The sequence below is a fragment of the Halictus rubicundus genome, unplaced genomic scaffold, assembly GCF_050948215.1.
Source record: "Halictus rubicundus isolate RS-2024b unplaced genomic scaffold, iyHalRubi1_principal scaffold0264, whole genome shotgun sequence".
NCBI lineage: Eukaryota > Metazoa > Arthropoda > Insecta > Hymenoptera > Halictidae > Halictus > Halictus rubicundus.
The window spans coordinates 275,380-282,929 of record NW_027488805.1 but is presented as its reverse complement, the minus strand read 5'-3'; the positions used below and the strand labels follow the sequence as shown (position 1 = coordinate 282,929).

General features: G+C 39.2%; 1 long non-coding RNA gene across 2 annotated transcripts; it reads left to right on the top strand.

The window, feature by feature from the left end:
- The first annotated feature begins 4,350 nt into the window (after positions 1–4,350).
- On the top strand, positions 4,351–5,311 carry LOC143364096 (uncharacterized). Of its 2 annotated transcripts, XR_013083991.1 has the most exons (4): positions 4,351–4,540; positions 4,648–4,722; positions 4,797–4,909; positions 5,251–5,311. It is a non-coding gene; the product is annotated as an uncharacterized LOC143364096 (long non-coding RNA). The 2 variants fall into 2 exon arrangements; XR_013083990.1 differs by lacking the exon at positions 5,251–5,311 and having other exon boundaries at positions 4,797–4,982.
- The last annotated feature ends 2,239 nt before the right edge of the window (positions 5,312–7,550 follow it).

Sequence of the window (7,550 nt, the reverse complement as noted above, 5' to 3'; positions counted from 1 at the left end):
GCAACCATGTCTAGTCGCTAGCTTTCTCTCTCAATTTTCGTTTCTCTTTTCCACTACTTTTCAAGTCGGCATTTCATATATTCTTTTTTACCGATATGTCGTAGACGCGATGTAGTTCCACAAAAAAAATTTTAATCATTCCACAATCAGTTTTCCCTACTGACCGTTCGAGGACCGTTCGAGGATTGGCGTGACAGTCAAGGCCAAATGCCTGCCGGCCCCCTTAATTCGCTTGTTCAATTCGCGGTAGTCTACGCAAACCCTATACGAACCGTTTTTTTTTTTTGGTACAATAACCACTGGACTCGCATACTCGCTTTTACTCGGTTGGATCACTCCGTCCTTCAACCATTCATTTATTTGCTTGTTTAATACAGTCTTTTCTTTTGGTGCCAACCTCCGTGGTTTCAAGCTAACTGGCGAATGATCGTTTACCGATACAACTGTTTCGATTTTTGTGCTTACCGTACGTTCAGGCGTGTATTCCGCAATTACAGTCTCTAATCTGTCCTTATATTTACGCTCGACGTCTAATTCTTTAGCATTCACTTCGGTGCACAACACTCTCATCAGTTCACTACACACTGTTTCACTGTTGTTTTCCGCGTCTGCTTCTTCCCGGTCCTTCCCTGCCTCCTCCTTCCCGTCGGTGACGTTGACTGGAACTTCCTCTGCTTGTTCGGTTGCTGGTGGTATCCTCTGCATTTTTATTATTTCTCCTTGTCGTAGCTGTATTTCCACGTTCGCCAAGAAATCTTGCCCCAGTATCACGTCGTATGGTATCGTGTGCGTCGGTACCACAAACAAATTCAGATCGTATTCTTCGTTCTCTATCCTCACGTGGTTTTCAAACGTGCCGATAACCGGCGTCAGTGCGTTACCTGCTCCCGTAATAACCGTGGGTGTTGCTTTGAGCGAGGGACAGCCTGCTTCTTGATATTTTACTTTTGAAATTAACGAAAGTTCACTTCCAGAATCGATCAAAGCATGGCACTGTATATCGTTTATTCGTATATCGCGTGTCGTTCTTGACCTGGAGATGCAGTTTACGTTGACTGCGTTGTTACTGTTTTCTTGATTTGGGCAACGACTTGCGATATGTCCGAAGTTGTTGCATTTAAAGCATTTCGGTCCTTTTCCGCGTTCTGGGCAGTTCTTTGCTTCGTGATCGGGTATTCCGCAGGTGTTGCAGCGTGGTGCCCGTGGTTTGCTTGCCACGTTCGGTTTTTCTCTGCTTCCTGTCGTTTCATCTTTTTTCTTCGGATATACTTTCCGATCCGATTTCTTCTTCATCCGATCGTATACATCTAAATTAGCTTTTAATTGTTCGATTGTATCTGCCTGATACAGTATCATTTTATTGTGTTCCTGATCCTGTATGCCGTCTACGATGTGTTCGATCAGTGCGTTGTCTTCTATATTACTTTCGCTAGCAATTTCCATCATTGCGTATATGTACTGTCGCCCTGTCTCGTGCGGCTTCCTCTTCCGTCTTGACAGCTGTGCGTGCACTTGAGCACTGTTCACCACGGTTTTAAATTCTTTTTGTAATCGTTCCTTTAAAATTTTCCAAGAGGTAACACCTCTTTGTGATGTCAAAAATTGCCTGGCTGACCCTTTCAACATCCTTTTCCCATAGACGAACATCTGCAGGTCATTCCACTGCAGTAGTGCACCGGTTTCTTCAAATTCGTCGAGCCATTTGCGGATCGACAATTTGTCATCGCCTGTGAAACACGGCAATGATTCCTCGACGTCGCGGATCGTGAATATTCTTGTTTGTGTTTCCGTCTGTCGTTTCTTCATCTTTTTTCTTTGTTTTCTCTCAACCTCGTTCTCTTCTATTACGGATTCTTCAGATTCGAACTCTTCGTATTCCGATTCTTCAGTTCTCGCTTCTTCATCCTGCATTCCTTCGTATTCTTTCAATCGTTCCTGCAGTTCTGATTTCGTGCCCTTCGTGTTTAAATGTAATTGTTTCAGCTTCTTCCTTAATTCCTGTATTTTCATTTCGTCTATTTTGGTCTCTTTTGTTTTTCGCGTGTCCAAGATGGTCTCGTCTATTTCGCTTTCTACCGAACATGAGGCGGTTATCACATTGTTGATTCCATCTGCCATTGTTCCCCTTTCTTCTTTCACTTTTCCTTTATCAGTCTTTTCACTAAAGCAATTCGTGCTGTTCCGTCAGTTATCACTCACTTATTGTTTCACTTTCACTTTTACTTGCGCGATAACTGTACCGTACCGACGAATGCCTCGTTTCGCTTTTCTCTTCGCCCGTTACGCTGTTGTCTCAAAATCGTCACGAGTGATCGCGTACCGATTTATATCGAAATTTTGGCTTTATCCCGGACGAGCCCCCAATTGTAGGATTGAGACGGGTAACGGACTAACAAAGTGTTCAATAAAACAAGAATTTAATATGAAAGGTCCAGAAAATAGGTTCAACGTACAATCAACTGCTCACGCTCGTGGTTCGAAGACGAAAGACCCCCAGGCCCGGCGCCTCCGCGCGTTTTATTTGTTTTTCCGCGTTCTCGAATCTTCGATGATCGCAACGGTCGCCACGCTTCTCGAAGCTTCCGAATTGTCGATACTCGCAACGGTCGCCACGCTTCTCGAAGCTTCCTGAATCGTCGATGCGTCTCCATGGCGGGAACGATCGCAACGTTCCGAAACGTCGCATCGAGACGCCTTCGCAGAGGGAACGCTCGCGCTCCCACATATGTATATATATGAGCTGTTTATTTTGAAAGTGGCCCAAGTCCATTTATACTTAAATTGAGATATTTAAGGGTTTGTGTTTCAATGCAATTAAAAATCTACGTACAGAATACTAATGAGTCATACCGCTTAAGTGTATATAAAGGAGTTAAATTTATAGTTCCTATTAAAATAATGGCAATTATTAAGTGAATAATATGCGTTTTCTTATCAAGAATGGAGTTAGGCCAATTTCAAAATTAACAACCAGATTCGTTATAAAATTTGAAGGAGCCCAAGTCCATTCAACATAATTTAAGATGCTTCAAATCGAAAAAAACAATACTCAATTTATTTTATATATCTTTACAACACTTCAAAAACATAATTTATGCGATTCAAAACATTTTTTAACTACATAAATTACAAAACAATTTACTGCTCATCTACATTTTGTGTGTGTGAAAGGGATTCGAAGAAATTATGATATTCCGGTGGTATATATCGTAGTAGGTCCATTATATCCTTGTATTTTGCTGTTGTAATGTGTCTGATATTTTTATACAGTTGTGTCAATATAATATATTCGAACTTTCTTGGTCTACCCCGATGTGGTAATAATTCCAGGACTTCAAAATGTTCATTCTCATTCACTAATGTCTTATAGAAAATTTTACACAGTTCATTTCTGACAAAACGCATCCAACATATTTTTAACCAGTTTTTTACCCTTTTAAAAATTGCGTCTTCTAATAATTTTGTTGATACAAAATCTTCTTGTTTCATTTAATTTACAATAAAGTTATTACCTTTTCGGCACTTTTTGATAATATTATAATAATGTTGGGGGACAAACAGTAAATTATTTTTTTTTTATGACATTTCTACCACGCCAAAATCTCTATCATTTGGTAAAAACGAATATCCTGATATTAAGAATTTGTGATCTATGATTTCCACATTATTTTCAACAGTTTGTACAATTTTTAGCCACATTAAAGCTACTTTAATGTTTCTATTTTGTCCTGCACACATGTCACTGTAAGCTATAATGTGTCTTTCACTTCTTAAATTTTTAACATGTTTTAGGATGCATGAAGCTATTTCTTGAGCACCGTTTTTTGTAAAACTGAGGTTAACTTGTTAAATACTAATTAATTAAAATTACCTTCATTACTGCCTTCGGACATTATCAATAATAAATATCTCAATTTAAGTATAAATGGACTTAGGCCACTTTCAAAATAAACGGCTCATATATTGTTTGAACTACCAGAAAGAAAGAAAGAAAACTACCAGAAAGAAAGGAGGTGTTAGCTGCGTTTCTTGATGTTCATGAAGCTTTTGATAATGTTTGTGTTGATATTCTTCTTTCCAAACTTGCGAATATTGGCTGCTCACTTAATATCCTAAAATTCATCAAGTTCTTAACTCATGAAAGATTTGCGTTCTCTACTCTTTCTGAAGATACGAACAGAGTTGTCTGTAGGGGCGCCCCTCAGGGCGGCGTTCTTAGCCCTTCGCTATATATCATTTATGTTGCCAATATCTCCGATAATGTAATGAGCTCTGTCACTGTCTCTCAATTTGTAGATGATAGTACTGTTTTCCATGAATTCGAATCTACTAGCAGTGGCAGAAATATTATTAAAGTTCCGTTTCACAACTATTTTTGTTTTGGGATTGTAACGAAAATTTAAGAAATGTAATTTGTAGAATCATGTCGGTTTCGGTATTGTAACGATTTCGGTATTCATCCAAAGGCTACGCCGAGTTTACACACGGCCGCGCGTCTCGGCCCCCTACTACATATTATTTAAAAATGCTTTCGAGTTAGGTATGTATATAAAAACTTGTATGTTACTAATTGTGCTAATTGTTTAATTATTTTTCATCAATAATCATTACGTATATCGGTATATCAACTATGATTATTGTTTTCAGGTAGATGCAGCGACAGGACTGTTGACGTCAAACAAAATAAGACAGATGAGGTATCGATGAATTCTATAAGTATTGGTAAGTTAATAGAACTATGTAAACGAATTTAAATATGGAAGTACCTATTTGTAAACAAAAATCTAAATTTTCAGGAAACCAGCAAACCCAAAACATGGTAATATTATTGTAAAGAAAGTAATCTCTGTGCGCATGCATGGAGAGGGATGCCGAAGCAACCCGAGAGTTACCGAACCAAGCCGACGTGGTTCGTACCTGCGTCGTAATAAAAACTCTGTCGTGGTCGTGCGTAGTATCCACACGTTTTAAAAGAATAGAACCGTTCCACCTTATATATATATATATATACATCAAAAGTATCATTGTTAAACCAAGTTAATAACTACTTATAAAATATACATTGTTAACACAGATCAGTGATAAGCACCGCGCATTTTCCTCTCCACTTCCGCGCGGTACATTCTTTCCCTCGCAACAATTATGGAACAGCATTTGAAAACGATCATCGACTTACAGCGTCTACTACGATTTACGTCACTTTTAACCGCTTGTAGCTCGTGTCTATATCGATTTCGATGAAATTTTTAGGGTGTGCATAAAAAACATACATATATTGTGACGTCGCAGAATTGCCTACGTCCTTCCGAACCGATAACGAGAGGTCCGCCCACGCCTAGATGGAGGGGTTGCTGAAGGAGCAGGAGCTCGTTGTCCGGGACATCTGGAGCCCCAATTTCATTGCTAATGTACTATTTAATAATAATAATATTTAATAAACCATGGTGGCATTAATCGGCATAACATGCATTACTGGAGTGTAGAAAATCCCCACTGGTTACGACAAGTTGAACATCAACGTCTTTGGTCGGTTAACGTTTGGTGTGGAATCATGGGGAAAAAACTCATTGGTCCTTATTTTATTGAAGGTAATTTGAATGGAATCAAATATCGAAATGTCCTGGAACAGGAACTACCATCACTACTTGAACATGTTATCTTGGACGTTCGACAAAGTATGTGGTTTCAGCATGACGGTAGCCCAGCGCATTACTCAATAGCAGTACGGGAAGTATTAGACCGTGAATACAATGGTCGGCGGATTGGCAGAGGTGGGCCGATTAATTGGCCTGCTAGGTCGCCTGATTTGACATCGCCGGATTTCTTTCTGTGGGGCTACCTAAAAGATAAGGTTTATCAACAAGTGTCAACAATTCGTGAAAACATGGTAGAACGCATAAGAAACGCTTGCGCTGAAATTCCCGCAGATATGCTTCTGTCCTGTGTACAGTCATTTGAAGAAAGGATTAATAAGTGTATTGAAGTTGAAGGTCAAAATGTCGAACACTTACTCTAATTAATTGAACAGTAAGAGGCAAGGAGAGATCCGTTATAACGAGACACGATCAAGTGCACGCGTACCCGGCGAAAATTCAAAGTCGATTTTCTCGAAAACAAAGCCTCACATGAAAAAATTTTGTTCCATATTTTCGACTTATTTTTTCATGTAGAATCATCCCCTTTTCGCTTGTACCATCAGTTACCGAACACCCTGTATAACCCAGTATATACAGAATATTTCACCTAACTTGACCACCTTAAATATATCGCTTATTTTGCATGATAGAAAAAATGTCAGGGGTAGAAAATATTCTGTTTGAAGGCGCCAATGCGGTGATGGGCCGAATTTTTTTCTCATGGTCATTTTTTTCGAGATTTCAAGGTCATCGTATGTTTTCTTAAATGGGAACGCATATTTCCACTACAACAGTCTTATACTTAGCTTATGAAAAAACAAATCCAACGAGGTGTAATGTGTTGACATTCACGTGACCCTTAGCGAGGAAATTATGAAATGTTTGTCAGTAACTTCAGGGGCGTCGTTTATGCGTTCGGGGACGGTAAATGAAGGAATTTAAATTTCATTGAAACGGTGTACCGTGTAATTGTTCCTGGTGCTTGTAAACAGACATTCGTATTCTCCTTTCATCGATTTGATATGTTTACAAGCATTATTATCAAAGCGATAATCTGACCACCCCATGGGACGACTGCACCATCCTCGCCGGGACCCCCTTGTCTGATGTCCGACATAGTCCTTCGTCCCGCGTCGTCGCCTCCGGGTTGTCTGGCCCGTGTGCAACGTTTCCATTTTCAAAAGATCTGTGCAGATGATTTTTCCTTGTAACAGCCATGGGTTTGTCGATAGAAGATCGTTGCAAAATTTGCAACGTCACATATATATACAGGGTGGCCCACATAACTCTGAACAGCTCAATATCTCGAAAACTATGCCATCGATTTTAAAGTTCTTAGTCTTAAATTGCATGGAACTGAAGGGCCTTCCTGACTACATAAACGTGAAGTGGCCTCCCTTCCCCTTTAACGGGGGAGGGGAGGTACCTTTATAATTTTAAATGGAAACCCCTATAAAATGTTACATATTTAGATTCTACAGGAAAAAACAAGTCAATTTTGTCGGAAACATTTTTTTGTCAGATACTTCCATGATGAGATATAACAGTTTGAAGTTTCGAGTTGTAGGTACTTGAAGCGCTCGGAAATAGCGTTATGGAATAATACGCGCTTGAGTTCTTTTCTTATTCATGAAGAAACACAAACAATAATATTTACAATTCTTGAGTTTGACTCACTTATCTATGAAAACGTTTTCAGTTTAGAGCTGTTATTCAAGCAGTAACATTGTGATTATGGCTACTTTTGACACAGAAGTGAATATGTTATTAACGTTAGGTGTTTTTTGAACGTTATGGGATCAAAAAATGTCATGCAACATTTCATAATTTAGAAAAGCGGCTTCGCGAGCACGGTGAATTGTGTAAAAAAACTCGCAATAAACTTAAAGCTGTCACTAATGAAAATAATAGTGC